We start from the raw sequence: 17,046 nt of genomic DNA on the forward strand, positions 1-17,046 counted from the left end.
GGCACGCTATTTTTATCTTGTTTCTTTTCCTCTTGTTTTTATGAAGTTTTTATTGTTTTATATATAATAGATCTAATTTAATGTTGTTAATTCATGATCCTGAAATGTTTTATTTTGATTGTTATTATTTCTCTTGTAGTTTATTTATTCCCTTGTATCCTTTCCCCACTGTGGTATTTTTCCCTGTTGGAGCCCTTGGGCTTATAGCATCCTGCTTTTCCAACTAGGGTTTTAGCTTAGCTAGTATTAATAATGATAATAATCAATGTTGGGGTATTTCTATGGACACCGAGGGAGATTTCAACACATGTATAACTACTTATCCATGGGCAATGTTATGGAATGAGTGGATTTTGATTCCACTACAACCACCCATCTCGGCGCAGTCACTGGCCAAGGGAAATTGATTTCTCTTATTAAGCAAAATTAGAGACTAAAAGATTTTTATTGTAATACAGAAGTTTTAATCTTATAAAAGAAACTTAGATATTCTCAAAAAAGGGACATTTCTGTGATCTTGAGAGGGCTAGAACAACTGGCTGACGAGAAATGATTGACTTTTCTAAATTTATTCTTCTGTGTGCCTCTGTGTAATGTGTGTGGGTAAGAGAGAGAGAGAGAGAGAGAGAGAGAGAGAGAGAGAGAGAGAGAGAGAGAGAGAGAGAGAGAATACCAAATAGATTATATCATCTCTACATCGAGGCCTCCCGTTGTTATATGAATATGCATTTTTTCTATGATTATCGATTACTCGCGTCTTTTATATACTTATTCAGTTGATTTCTTGTATATATATATATATATATATATATATATGAGAGAGGAGAAATAATTATTTTATCTCGACGTCTCTGAACACTAACCACTCGTATCTTTTATATGTTTATTAAGTATATATATATATATATATATATATATATACATATGACGTAATAGGTAATTACAAGCTTGAAGCAGAGTGAAACGAAGAAAGAAAGGAGATAATCTTTGGTCATTGTCCTTGAGGTCAGATGGCCGAAACCTCTCTTCATTACGACATTCTGTTGACCTGGGTTCGACGCTGACCCCAATGCTCAAAAGAAGTACTTACAGAATTAACGAGCCAGTGAATTAATTAGCGAAAATTATAATGTTGGTGACATGACCACAACGTCGTGCTCTAACGAACGTTAATGGCCAACCACCTGTTTACTTTCTTAATTATTATTTCCCTTTAAGAAGTTATTTATTTATCTTTTTTTTTTATTTTTACTTATTTACTTTATATTTTTAACAATGTATATATGATTTTTGTTGATTTATTCATATCAGTTTTATTTGAAATGTTTTTTTTGTATTAAGAGATATCTTTTGCCTTGATTTTATGGCCAAACACTTTTTTTTATTTTAATTTCCCTTTGATAAGCTATTTGATTTTTATATTTTATACTGTTATACTTTATCTTTTTACCAATGTATATGCGATTTTTGTTGATTTATTCATATCAGTTTGATATTAAGAGATATTTTTTTTTTCTTAGTGCATATCTTTTGCATTGATTTTATGACCAACCACTTGTATTCTTAATTTTCATTTCCCCTTAATAATCTGTTTAATTTTTATATTTTATACTTTTATACTTTATCTTTATACCAATGTATATATGATTTTCCATGATTAATTCATGTCGGTTACTTTATCTTTATACCAATGTATATATGATTTTCCATGATTAATTCATGTCGGTTTCATATTAGGAGATTTTTTTTTATGTTTTTATGGAACATCTTGTGCCTTGATTTTATGGCCAACTACTTGTTTCTTTCGTAATTTTCCTTTCCCTTTAATAATCTGTTTAATCTTTATATTTCGTACTTTTATACTTTATCTTTATACCAATGTATATATGATTTTTCTTGATTTATTCATGTCGGTTCTATATTAAGAGATTTTTTTTTCTTATGGAATATCTTGTGCGTTGATTTTACCAACTACTAGTTTTTTCTTAATTTTCGTTTCCCTTTAATAATCCATTTAACTTTTAGATTTTATTCTTTCGTACTTTATCTTTTTATCAGTTTATATATATATATATATATAAATATATATATATATATATATATATATATACTGTATATATATATATATATATATATATATATATATTATATGATTTTTCTTGATTTATTCATGTCAGTTTCATATCAGGAGATTTTTTTTTTTTCATGGAATATCTTGTTCGTTAATTTTACAGTCTACTTGTCTCTCTTAATTTTCATTTACCTTTAATAATCTATTGAATATTTATATTTTATACTTTTGTACTTTATCTTTTTTTCCAATGTATATATGATTTTTTTTTATTTATTCATGTCTGTTTTATATTGAGAAATTTGTTTTTTATTTTCTTCTAGAATATCGTGTGCCTTGATTTTATGCCCAACCATTTATATATTCTATACTTTTGTACTTTATCTTTATACCAATGTATAAATGATTTTCCATGATTTATTCATGTCGGTTCTGTATTAATTTTTTCTTTTTTATATTCTTATAGAATATCTTGGGCGTTGATTTAACTAACTACTTTTGAAAACGATTTCACAAGAGGCCTGTCGAGGTTAACGAGAATATAAGTAGGCATGAGAATATAAAGATTAACTGATGGAAAACCTATGAGGAGAAAGCAAAGGCTATTACGTAAATATAAACGCGGATAGATGGAAGATAATGCAATGAAATTTGAATAAGCGTCGAATTACATAATAGTGAAAATATGAAACCAGACAATTGCCTTTGCGGTAACTTCAATGACCCTTGGGTCGAAATACCTCACCTATATAGTAGTCTCTCTCTCTCTCTCTCTCTCTCTCTCTCTCTCTCTCTCTCTCTCTCTCTCTCTCATATATATATATATATATATATATATATATATATATATAGTATATATACGTGTATATATATACATACTACGTATATATTCGGTCATGCTCACAACTACTCGATCTCTCCTCGTCCCTTTGGTTGGGAAAGAGGGAGTAGTAATGCCCAGGTGAGAGTGGGTACCACATGAGGTACACTCGGAAACCACAATCTCTCACAAATCGCCGAAACTGCCATGTTGTACTTAGGAAAGGGTGAGGGGTGCGAAGGGTTGAAGCTGTATGCGTGCATATCTTGAAATGTTGAGCTGTCATTTTTGACGGTTTACGTACACTAGTATGGAAATAAAGAAAAGTGGATTAGGCAATTATTAGAAATTAGGCGAATTTACTTAAATATATTGAATGTTTTTACCATATTGTTATGAACCGACTTAGAGTACAGTGTTATCAGGAACTTCTCGGCTGTATGTACATGAGTTTTACAACTAATTCAGTGAGATCACCAACTCGAGGAATTTTCTACTTTGCTTCGTTCTTGTCGAATCTGGCTTTGTTTGTTCAGACTATTTTGTCTTGGGCCTCTAGGTAGTTTTATTCCATCAATTACGCGTTGTTTTATTAAGGGCTGCTAAACTGTAAGAATCCTTCGGAAGACAAATCTTCAATTGACAATGTTTGGTTTATTTCAGTTGTAACGTCCCTGACTGTTGATCGCCTGATTGGGGTTCGAGTCCCGCTTCAACTCGTTAGTTTCGTTGGTCGCTGCAACCTCAACATCCTTGTGAGCTAAGCCTGGGGGTTTGGGGGATACTATAAATCTATCTGCTGAGTCATCAGCAGCCATTACCTGGCCCTCCTTGATCCTAGCTTGGGTGGAGAGGGGGCTTGGGCACTGATCATACGTAAATATGGTCAGTCTCTAGGACATTGTCCTGCTCGATAGGGCAATGTCACTGTCCATTGCCTCTGCCATTCATGAGCGACCTTAAAACTTTTATGTCTGTCTGTCTGTCCACAAGATATTTTAATCTGTTGTTTATATATTTCAACGAAAAATAGGACCTGGGCTTTGAGTTTAGAAAAATTAAGCTGAATTCAGGTAATTTTATTGTGGCTACGTATGAAAACCTTCTCATTTGGAAGTAAAATAACTTATAATCAATCAAGCTATCATAGTTATAGGAGGAACAAGATTAAAAATATTATACAGTGTATATACTGTATATATATATATATATATATATATATATATACATATATATACATATACATATTTTATATACATATACACATATATATATATATATATATATATATATATATATATATATATATATATATATATATATACATAGATATATGTGTGTGTGTCTGTTTATGTTAGTATGCTAAGGTTACATTTTCCGTGTTTTCATATATTATGGTGGATGTAAATCAGCCTATTTTAAGTTTAAAATCGTATAGTATCTGATTTAGATGCAGTCCAAGGGAATTTGTCATGTGTATATTATGTTTTTGAATACACACACACACACACACACACATACATATATATATATATATATATATATATATATATATATATATATATATATATATATATTTATAGATATATATATATATATATATATATATATATATATATGTTATTATTACCAGCCAAGCTACAACCCTAGTTGGAAAAGAAAGATGCTATAAGCCCAAGGGCTCCAACAGGGAAAAATAGCCCAGTGAGGAAAGGAAATAGGAAAATAAATAAACGATATAAGAAGTAATGAAAATTGAAATAAAATATTTTAAAAACATTTAACAACATTAAAACAGATATTTGATTTCTATACTATCAACATAAAAACATTTGCTGCGAGTTTGAACTTTTGAAGTTCTACTGATTCAACTACCCGATTCGGAAGATGGTTCCACAACTTGGTCACAGCTGGAATAAAACTTCTAGAGTACTGGGTAGTATTGAGCCTCATGATGGAGAAGGCCTGATTATTAGAATTAACTGCATACCTAGTATTACGAATATGATGGAACTGTCCGGGAAGATCTGAATGTAGTGGATGGTCAGAATTATAAAAAATCTTATGCAACATGCATAATGAGCCAATTGAACGACGGTGCCAGAGATTAATATCTAGATCAGGAATAAGAAATTTGATAGACCGTAAGTTCATGTCCAACAAATTAAGATGAGAATCAGCAGATGAAGACCACAAAGGAGAGCAATACTTGAAACAAGGTCAAATTAAAAAATTAAAACACTTCTTCAAAATATATTGATCACCAAAAATCTTTAGATACTTTCTCAATAAGCCAATTTTTGTGCAACTGACGAAGACACAGACCCAATGTGTTTTTCAAAAGTAAATTTGCTGTCGAGAATCAGACCTAAAATTTTAGAAGTTATACAAAGTTGAAGAAACATTATCAATGCTGAGATCCGAAAGTTGAGAAGGCACGGTCCTTGGCCTACTTACAATCATACTTTGAGTTTTGTTAGAATTCAACTTCATACCCCATAATTTGCCCCATGCACTAATCTTAGCTAGATCTCTATTAAGGGATTCAGCAACCCCAGATCTACATTCAAGAGATGGAATTGATGCAAAGAGAGTAGCATCATCTGCATATGCAACAAGCTTGTTTTCTAGCCCAAACCACATGTCATGTGTATATAGTATGAAAAGTAATGAGCCAAGAACACTACCCTGATGAACACCATATATCACATTCCTATACTCATTATGGTTCCCATCAACACCAACTCTTTGCGATCTATTGCTTGAAAATTCAATAATGATGCTAAGAAACGACCCACCCACTCCCAACTGTTTGAGTTTGAAAATATAGTTTATACAGGTATACACTACAGTGTATATATATATATATATATATATATATATATATATATATATATATTATATATATATATATATATATATATATTATATGTATATATATATATTTTTATACACACATATATATACATATATATATATATATATATATATATGCATGTATGCATGCATGCATATATACATACACACACGCGCGCACACGCACGCACACACACACACAAACGCGTGTTTGTACACACCCAGCCGTAGCTACATCTCGTTCAAGTTTTACACCCATACTTACGTCCATTACGAAAGAACAAGATCTGTTCGCTGGGTGACGACGAGAATGCCAGGGGTGGGGCCGAGACCGCATTTGGACGACAATAATTGCTCACCTTGATTTGGTCATTGACGCAGGTTTAGGTTGGGGGGGGGGCGGGTTAGGGGATAATCCTTTGGGGGGGATAGTGGAGGGGTAAAGGGGGAAAGTAGTTAAAGGTTTTTATATTGTATTTTTGATGGTGGTGATTTTGTTTCAATATTGGATGATTATCACGATGTTTTTCCTCATTTTTAGTTATTATTATTATTATTATTATTATTATTATTATTATTATTATTGTTGTTCTTCTTGTTGTTGTTGTTATCATCATTATTGTTATCATTATTGTTGTTGTTATTATTATTATTATTGTTGTTATTATTATGATGATGATTATTATTATTATTATTATTATTATTATTATTATTACTATTATTATAATTTTTATTATTATTATTATTATTATTATTATTATTATTAGCCAATATTTCTTTATTTTTTATATTTATCTCCTTTACTCACCTTTACATCTTCCTTGGTTTCCCCATAATTCTCACTCTTTTTCCCTCCTTATCCCTTTCTTCCCATTCTTCTTTCGCATTCTCCTCCACTCCTTTTTAGTTATCCTTTCCATATCTCATTTTTATTTATCTTCGTCACTCACCTTCTCATCTTGTTTTTTCCCCTAATTTTCACTCTTCTCTCCTTGTTCAATCGACCTATTCTTCATTGTTACTCTCCTCGTTCTCTCGTTTTTAGTTATCGCCCCCATTTCTCCTTTTTTTTCTACCTTTATCTTTTTTATCTTCTTTACTCACCTTCTCATCTTGCTTCTTTTCCCCCCTTATTCTCACTCTTCTTTTCTTCTTATCCCTTTCTTCCCATTCTTCTTTGTTACTCTCCTTGTTCTCTCTTTACTTATCGCCTCCATTTCTCCTTTTTTTATTCTTATCTTCTTTGTTTCCTTTCCCCTCAATTCTCACTCTTCTCTGCTTATCCCTTCTTTTGCATCCACCCTTCTTACTTTCCTCGTTCCCTCTATAGTTATCGCCTTCATTTCTCTCTTTTTATTTTATATACTCTTCTTCTATCTAATTCTTCTCATGCTCTTTTTTGTTATCCCCTCCATTTCTTCCTTTTTATTTCATTTACTCACTTTCTTATCTAGCTTCCTTTTCCCTTTAATTCTCGCTCTTCTTCTCTCCATATACCTATCTCCCCATTCTCCTTTCGTACTCTCCTCGTTCTCTTTCGCCTAATCTACACATTTTCCATTATTTTTTTTCCTGTTTTCCTCCTCTTCCTCCATATTTGATTCGTTCATTTCCATCTTTCATTTTTTTTCCTTCTTCTCTTACTCCCATTCCTCCATTTTGAGTTCTCCCTCCCATCCTCTTCCTATTCCTTCTTTTCACTATTTTTTCTTCTTCTCTTACACTTATCCCCCTCTCTTTTTTAGTTCTTCTCCCTCTCCTCCAATTTCTTCTTTTCATTTTTTTCCTTCTTTTCGTACTCTTATGCCCCTCTCTTTTTGAGTTCTCCTTCCCCCCTCTTTTTATTTCTTCTTTTCATTATTTTCCTTCCTCCCCTACTCCTATTTTCCTCCTCTGAGTTCTCCTTCTCCCCCTCTTCCTATTTCTTCTTTTCACTATTTTCCTTCTTGTACTCTTATCCCCCTCCCTCTTTGAGTTCTCCTTCCCCTCCTCTTCCTATTTCTTCTTTTCACTTTTTTGTTCTTCTCATACTCTTATTTTCTTTCTGAGAGTTCTCTTTCTCCTTCTCTTCCTATTTCTTCTTTTCATTATTTTTCCTTCCTCTCTTACTCTTATCAACCTCTCTTTTTTTTTCTCTTTCTCCCTCTCTTCCTATTCCTTCTTTTCACTTTTTTGTTCTTCTTCTCTTATTCTTATTTTTCTCCTTTGAGTTCTCTTTCTCCTCCTCCTTCCTCTTTCTTCTTTTTCTTCTCCAACTTTTCTCCTCCTCCTCCTCCTCCTTCTCCTCCTCCTACTTCTCTCCCTCTCCCTCTCCCTCTCACCATTCCTCCCCTCCAGCAACAGTGACGCAACAACAGACTCATTCAAGTCTTTCCGATAGTCACCTACATCCACGCCCACACTGGGCGTACGCCCATTTGTAATTTTTCTTCATTCGTGGGTGGATAGTTTTATAAAGGTTAATCTCTCTCTCTCCCTCTCTCTCTCTCTCTCTCTCTCTCTCTCTCTCTCTCTCTCTCTCTCTCTCTCTCTCTCTGACCTGGAAATTTCATTTTTCATCAGTTTGTTTCAATATCTTATTCTGTTCGTTTGAACATTTCAGTACTAAATGTTAAATTAGGTTAATGAATCTTTTCTTTTTAGGTAATTTCACCTTTTATCGGAATTATCGTTCTTCCAACCCATGATTCTATCCAGCATGCAACTCTTTGCTGAATGCGTTATTGGTGCAACCACAAATGCAGCCGTTTCTAGGCCACTGCAGGACAAAGGCCTCAGACATGTCCTTAGTCATGTCTGGTGTTTTGGCATTTCATCGCGGATTAGGGATGGTGGGAGACTAGTCCGATCGCTCACAGCAAACCACTTTGCTGATCATGGCAATACGCAAACCCTTTCACCACGTAAAGGTATCACCACTCAGAAAGGGGTTTATATATATATATATATATATATATATATATATATATATATATATATATATACAGTATATATATATATATATATATATATATATATATATATATATATATATATTATATATATATATATATGTGTGTGTGTGTTTGTGTATGTGTGTGTATATATATATACTGTATATATATATATATATATATATATATATATATCAAATAAGCCATATATTTTAATACCTTTATGTCCGGATTCTCTTACCGACCTCAGGATCAATGTCCCAAGGCGAAACCACTCAAAGACAATGGCTTCTGGCCAGCCAGGGAATCTAACCCTGATCCAGGAAGCTGACATGACAGCGACGATACCATTTAGCCACAAAGAAAGATAAAAGTACTTAAACCCGTCAAATTCAGGTTTTTTTTGTACTTAGAATTTAAATCAACCCATCTGTACCATCGTAGCTAATTGGTATGTTCGTACTTAGCATTCGATTAATGATAAATTTTGCACATTTAGACGTGTTTTCCATATTCAAATAAGCCATATATTTTAATTCCTTAATGTCTGGATTCTCTTTCCGACCTTGGGATCAGAGTCCCAAGGCAAAACCACTCAAAGACAATAGCTTCTGACCGGCCAGGGAATCGATCCCTGGTCCAGGAAAGTGGCATGATAGTGACGATACCATTTAGCCACGAAGAAAGATAGAAGTCAATGGCAATTCTTCTGTACTTATACCTGTCGAATTCAAGTTTTTGTGTACATAGAGTTCTCTTGCTTGAGGGTGCACTCGTGCACACAATTCTATCTTATTTCTTTTCCTCTTGTTTTGATAAAGTTTTTATAATTTATATATGAGATATTTATTTTAATATTACTTCTTAAATTTTTTTATTTTTCTTTGTTTCATTTACTCATTGGGTTATTTTTCCTGTTGGAGTCCCTGAGCTTATAGCATTCTGCTTTCTCAACTAGGGTTGTAGCTTAGCAATTAATGATGATAAATAACAATAATAATGTCAAGTCTTTCTTATCTCAAGAAAGGCAAATAGCAACTAAAGATAAAATATCACATAAAATAAATATGCAAGGTATTGTTGAAAAAGCAATAGCAAGGATAGAAGGATGGCGAATGACGTTGGAACTATTACACATTGTTTGTAAATCGATAGAAATGGCAAATAAACAATGCACTCTTATTCATGTTTGAGTATCAATACAAACGTGGGGTTCACGTACAATTGTTTACACACACTCAGACTCCCACACAGACGCAGAAATATATCTATATTCTTCTCGGATAAAGAAATAAGAATTTTATTCAGAAAAACAGAGTTGTATCAATAACTAAATTCTTTTTTCAAAATGTAACTGTAATTCCCGTAGATATTTTCTTGCATGTCAAGTTGTTTGCCTTTTCATTTATTAAATAATTTTTTCATGTATTCATTCATTTATCTGTAATTGGCCTTCCACATCAGATTCTATGCCTGCGTTGTTGGCGACAATTCTGTTGATCAAACACTTCTCGGTGTCAATGACCTTTTCGAGTTTTATAATTTCATCATTCTTGAACAAGTCAATAACTGTTAAAGGTATCCGTCGCCATCGTGAATCCTTGTTTTAATGGCTTGTTACTTTTCTTTTTAATGCTAATTTTGTATTTTCCATTTCATTATTCTTTTCCTTTGCGGCAAAGATCTTACTTTGGACTCAGAGTCTTTCGCATGGCTTTAATTAGAGCAAATTAATTCCTCAAGTACTTTTGGAACCACTTGAAAACACAATCTATTATTTGCTTTTACCTCATTTCAATGCTAATGTCACGTCCTATTTTTTTGTAATGTCGCGTCTTAGCATTTTTATTCCTTTTTTATAATCAGTGATGTTGGTTGGCGTATTTGTCAGACTCATTACTCTAGGTCAGTCAATAGTCTGATTTCTTTTTCTACCGGAGAATTTTCATAATTCTTGAGATACTACGATGCTACATTTAGAATTAATTTTCACTGAATGGAGACTAGGTTAACAGTGTGTCATCATTTATATAATAACAAAACTGCTGCTATTTATACTTATGTATCTGTAATCATGTTCCTGTTTTTTATGGCCATTTTAAAATGGGTAACCTGAATAGACAGGACTGTTCGAAGCAGCTGTAAAGCTAAAAGTAGCTGTACGTATTGGGCGAATGAAACTAGTAGATTCACTTCAGTAAAGTTAAACTGCTTCTAAGGTAGCAGGTTGACCGGGGCACCAGCCGCCCGTTGAGATACTACCGCTAGAGAGTTATAGGGCTCTTTGACTGGCCAGACAGTACTACATTGAATCCTTCTCTCTGGTTACGGTTCTTTCCCTTTGCCTACACATACACCGAATAGTCTGGCCTATTCTTTACATATTCTCCTCTGTCCTCATACAACTGACAACACTGTGATTATCAAACAATTCTTCTTCACCCAAGGGGTTAACTACTGCACTGTAATTGTTCAGTGGCTACTTTCATCTTGGTAAGGGTAGAAGAGACTCTTTAGTTATGGTGAGCAGCTCTTCTATGAGAAGGACACTCCAAAATCAAACCATTGTACTCTAGTCTTGGGTAGTGTCATAGCCTCTGTACCATGGTCTTCCACTGTCTTGGGTTAGAGTTCTCTTGCTTGAGGGTACACTCGGGCACACTATTCTATCTAATTTCTCTTCCTCTTGTTTTGTTAAAGTATTTATAGTTTATTTAGGAAAGGTTTATTATAATGTTGTTAATGCTTTTGAAATATTTTATTTTCCCTTGTTTCCTTTCCTCACTGGGCTATTTTCCCTGGTGGGGCCCCTGGGCATAGCATCCTGCTTTTCCAACTAGGGTTGTAGCTTGGCAATTAGTAATAATAATAATAATGATAATAATAATAATAAATATTAGGCAGATAAAACCTATTGAAGCATCTCAGTAAAGTTAAAAGGGGTTGTAGGTATTGATCAGATACTAGTTTAGGTATCTCTATAAAGCTATAGTTGAATATTGCTCAGAAAACTTGTTGTAGCATCTGTATAAACCTAATCCTAACTCTAGATAATAGGCAGATGATATTAGTTGCAACATTTGAGTACTGCTTGGTGAAGTTGGACACATGAAACTCATGGAAGATTCTGTAGAAACTGGATATATAAAAGTTTTGGATGTATTAATGAAATGTTAAGTTTGGTCGTAGAACTTGACGAGAATTATCCTCCCCTATATAATAAAGAGCAAGTGTCTGGATATATATATATATATATATATATATAACTCCTGTCACTATGGGTGGCAGGGGGGACACAGAGTAGTCTTGGAGTATTACAGCCAACTCTTCTTGTTGGCACGGGCCTTTCCCTTGGTCGGCCCGTAGAGAGTAGTCTTACCCTAGTAAGAGTGTTATCCCGAGAGGTACACTCTGAAACCGTTATCTCCCACAAATTGCCGAACCAGCGGGTAGCAGTTAGTAAAGGGGGGGGGGAGTGGGAAGGATCGAGTCTTTGTATGTGCGTGTGCGTGCATATTTAACTAAATATTTACCTGTCATTTTTGACTGGTCGGTACATGAAAACTAATGGAAAAATTACTGAATAATTAATTGCGACTGACTAAACATCTATGAATAACTAAGTCTTAATGGAACATGTATGAAGTGATGAGACCGACTGGAGTAGCGTTAAATATATAAGTAACAAAAATGTCACTGAATATCTAATCTTCGGAGCACCCCAATTGAGCGCCGACAGAGGACAATCAAGCGCCAAAAATTAGCCAATTTGAGCCTTAGAGTGATGCCCAAACAAGCGACAAAATTTCAGTACAAATGAGCGCTGATAGGAGGGTTCCGGACCTTTTTTTTTTTTTTTTCCATATGTCTTTCTTCTCTGGAACAACCACACAAAATATAAAACAGCCACTCAACTGCCTTAAAAATCGTCTGAGGCTTTTGCTGTCTACAATAAAATACCCGTTTTTTTCTATCTTAAACACCATATAGGTAATAATGAAAACAAGTATGCTATTCAGAAAAAAAATACATTCCTAAATATTAATTGGTAAAAATTTAAAAGCAGCTCGTTTAATATACTGAACTCTAGATATGGAGCCTTCCATGTATTCCTTAAACAGTGCCACAAGTTTCTTCTCTTTAAGTCGGTAGCATTTTCTTCGTGGTTTTTCTTCACCCAGGCTTCTGATTTTAATGTAAGTGTCGGTCTGTATCTCTGAAATAACGTTAACAAATACATGCAAAGAGGGATGGCTGGAATAAAATTGACTATTAAAATGTTTGTGAAATGCCTCTGGTCCATTTGTTGTTCTACGAGTTTCTGATGGTGCTTCTGCCCAAAGATTTGGGGGGAACTTGGAGTCAGAGCTAATATAGTTTGTTGTTACATAATCAGCAAACTGAACACTTTTAGTATCAGTTGGTGCAATTGACATTATATCCTCCACAAAACTATCTTCTACGTCAGAGGGTTCAAGGCATGATAGCCCGAAAAAGGACTTCAACCATTTTCCATTTTCACTACCACTTTTAAAATCATTTGAAAGCCCTAGTTCTTGGATTTTTCTCCACCAGCTTTGTCCAAGGTGGAATTTGCAACATTTGATGATACTTGTTGGACATAAATTTTCTAATGTATTAATTACTGCTTGCTCAAAGTCCACATGTATAGACTCTGGAGAAAATTCAAGACAATGACTATTCAGAATACTTAAAAGAAAATTAAAAGCCTTCGTGTATATCTCTTTGCTTCGTCCTGGGAGCAGCATAAAAACGAGTGGCACATAATGTCCATTCTGAAAGCCATGTATGGTATACATTTGCATAAAAAATTTAGGGCAATATTGGAAAGTGCCATCCATAAAAAGTTCATGCACATTGCACAAAGTCATTAGATTGGTCAGGCATGAGAATATGATAATTTCTTCTTCTTCATTATTTACACAGACAAATGGTTCTCCCTTGGACGTCTTCAATTCTCTCTCTTTTAGTAGCATATGCACTTCACTTCTTGACACTGGAAGTTTACCATAGAATTTCATTCTCTCTCTGTACACTGCTTTTGCCGTTGATTTCAAGTCTTCAGGTTTTAGACTGTTTTCATCATGCATCTTTACAAGTTCCTTTCGAAGGAGTTTATTAGGCCGTATAGTTATATCTTCTGTAGCTTTCCTCTTTGCAGTTGTCCTCAACATTCTTCTGTCGATGGCCCTCTGATCTGGTAGGTGAATATGATCATTTGGGAGAACAACTATCACTTGTAAATCAGAGTCGGTGTGTAGCCTACTCTTGCAGCGAGTTGTGGTGCTTGCACACCTCCACGAGATATTTCCATTTTTTAGTTCTTTATCTTTTCTGTAGTGGTAACCATCCAATGTCAAAGACGGTCTTCCTTGGTTGGTCTGGACGATTTGAAAGGCCATGGTGAACTGACTATGTATATTCCGTGCTCGAATGTACCAAAGCTAAGGCGCTCGTTTGTCCTTCCAACTTTACTCTAGTCTGGCAATTATCACAGGGCCAGTTGGCGCTCGAAAGGGCTGTTCCCCTAATCTTGGTTGAAGTAGTTCTGTCGCATATAAGAAAAGTAATAACTAGATAGAAAAACCTAAATAGAGAGAAGATTGGTTGAATCATGTATCTGTTAAAATTTGATTAAAAATTTCCGAGTAAAATTTGGTTAAATTATTTAGGGAATATTTAAGTCTTGTTGAATAACTTGAATAGATATTATTATTATTATTATTATTATTATTATTATTATTATTAGTTAAGATACAACCCTAGTAGGAAAAGCAAAATGCTATAGGACAAGGGTCTCCAACTAGGAAACTTAGCTTCGTGAGGAAAGGAAATAATTAAACTATGTGAAAAGTAATAAAAAGTTAAAATAAAATATTCTAAGAGCAGTAGCAACACTAAAAGAAATCTTTCATAAAACTATAAAGAGACTTAAGTCAGCCTGTTCAACATACAATCATTTGCTGGACGTTTGGCCTTTAGAAGTTCTACTAATTCAACTACCGGATTAGGCTCCATTCCACACTGAATTAGGCCTCTTTGTGTAGTTAGGATTTATAAAAAGGCTTGAATTTATTATATGACAACTTATAACACCTTTAAATATTTTCGACTGGTTTAGTACCAGATTTAATGACCAGGCAAAACTAGGAAAATTCATAGTTAATACTGACCTAAGCATAAGAAATGTTAAAGAATAGCTTTTTCATGTTCAGTCTCTTCTGTAGGATTTGAGCTTGGATAAAACTGTACTGATTAAAGGATCAAGCGTTCTTCATATTGACGTTTAAAGGATTTGTAAATATATATATATATATATATACACGTATATATGAGTATATATATATATATATATGTATATATATACGTATATATATATATATATATATTTATATATACTCATCTATACATATATATGTATATATATATATATATATAGATATATATATATATATATATATAGATATTTATATATATATATATGTGTGTGTGTATATATATATATATATATACGTATATATATATACGTATATAAATATATATATGTATATATATATGTATATATGTATATATATATATATATATATATTGTAGCCACGAAAGGGAAAGTGAAAAGTCTTGATTAGAGTCAGTACCTTCACCCATTAGTGACATCGACGGACTCAATAATGAAGTCTTTTCCTTTTTCCTTTCGTGGCTATAATTCATAAATTGCATGCTCAACACGTGTCAACTTTCGTGATTTCTACATGTATATATATATATATATATGTGTGTGTATATATATATATATATATATGTACATATATATACATATATATATATATATACAGTATATATATATATATATATATATATTTATATATAATTTAATGTTACTGTTCTTAAAATATTTTGTTTGTTCTTTGTTTCCATTCCTCACCGGGCTATTTTCCCTGCTGGAGCTTCTGGGCTTATAACATTTTGCTTTTCCAACTAGGAAGGGTATTATCTTAGCAAGTAACAATAATAATAATAATAATAATTTTTATATGTATATATATATATATATATATATATATATGTATGTATGTATATGTATGTGTGTGTGTTGAAGTGGTCCAGAGGAAGAAATTAGCAAGGGCATGTCGTTTGCCCATCTATGGAGAGTGGAAGAATGCTATGCCATAAACCGAATGGCTGAATTCAAGATAAGGAATAACAAAGAGAGAGAAGAACAAAGAGACGAAGATGACAGGGAGTGAAAGTAGTAGAAAGCACACACATGTGTTTTGTAATTTAGGGATGTCCATAATCATGCTGCAAGTGAAGAGGGAGAGTTGAGGATAACATGATGTCACGGCATTCTCTCTCTCTCTCTCTCTCTCTCTCTCTCTCTCTCTCTCTCTTTTTGTCAGTATTATTTGCCTAATGATGTCTCTTGCGACCCGAAAATAATGTTTTATATAATCGAGTCGTTTACAACCTCTCTCTCTCTCTCTCTCTCTCTCTCTCTCTCTCTCTTTTTTGTCAGTATTATTTGCCTAATGATGTCTCTTGCGACCCGAAAATAATGTTTTATATAATCGAGTCGTTTACAACCCCTCTCTCTCTCTCTCTCTCTCTCTCTCTCTCTCTCTCTATTTGTCAGTATCATTTGCCTAATGATGTCTCTTGCGACCCGAAAATAATGTTTTATATAATCGAGTCGTTTACAACCCCTCTCTCTCTCTCTCTCTCTCTCTCTCTCTCTCTCTCTCTTTTGTCAGTATTATTTGCCTAATGATATCTCTTGCTACCCGAAAATAATGTTTTATATAATCGAGTCGATTACTCTCTCTCTCTCTCTCTCTCTCTCTCTCTCTCTCTGTCAGTATTATTTGCCTAACGATATCTCTTGCTACCCGAAAATAATGTTTTATTTAATCGAGTCGTTTACAACCCCCTTCTCTCTCTCTCTCTCTCTCTCTCTCTCTCTCTCTCTCTGTCAGTATTATGTGCCTAATGATATCTCTTGCTACCCGAAAATAATGTTTTATATAATCGAGTCGTTTACAACTCTCTCTCTCTCTCTCTCTCTCTCTCTCTCTCTCTCTCTCTCTCTAAATTGGTATTATCATTAGCCAAAAGTCTCTTGCTATCCTGAAAATAGTGTTTCATTACATAGATGATTCGTTTTAAAAGTTGAATTTTCACTATTGATTGATTTGTTTATGTAATACGACATGTCTATGTAGTTATCGAAATGTCGTGAGACTTGTTATCTCTGTTTATTTGTCTCCTAATTTCAAAAGAGAAATCATGTCACCGAATGCATTGGCATTGATCCGAATGCATCCGAGTCCTGCTTCTACTCTCTCCGATCT

The sequence above is a fragment of the Palaemon carinicauda genome, chromosome 10 (genome assembly GCF_036898095.1).
Source record: "Palaemon carinicauda isolate YSFRI2023 chromosome 10, ASM3689809v2, whole genome shotgun sequence".
NCBI lineage: Eukaryota > Metazoa > Arthropoda > Malacostraca > Decapoda > Palaemonidae > Palaemon > Palaemon carinicauda.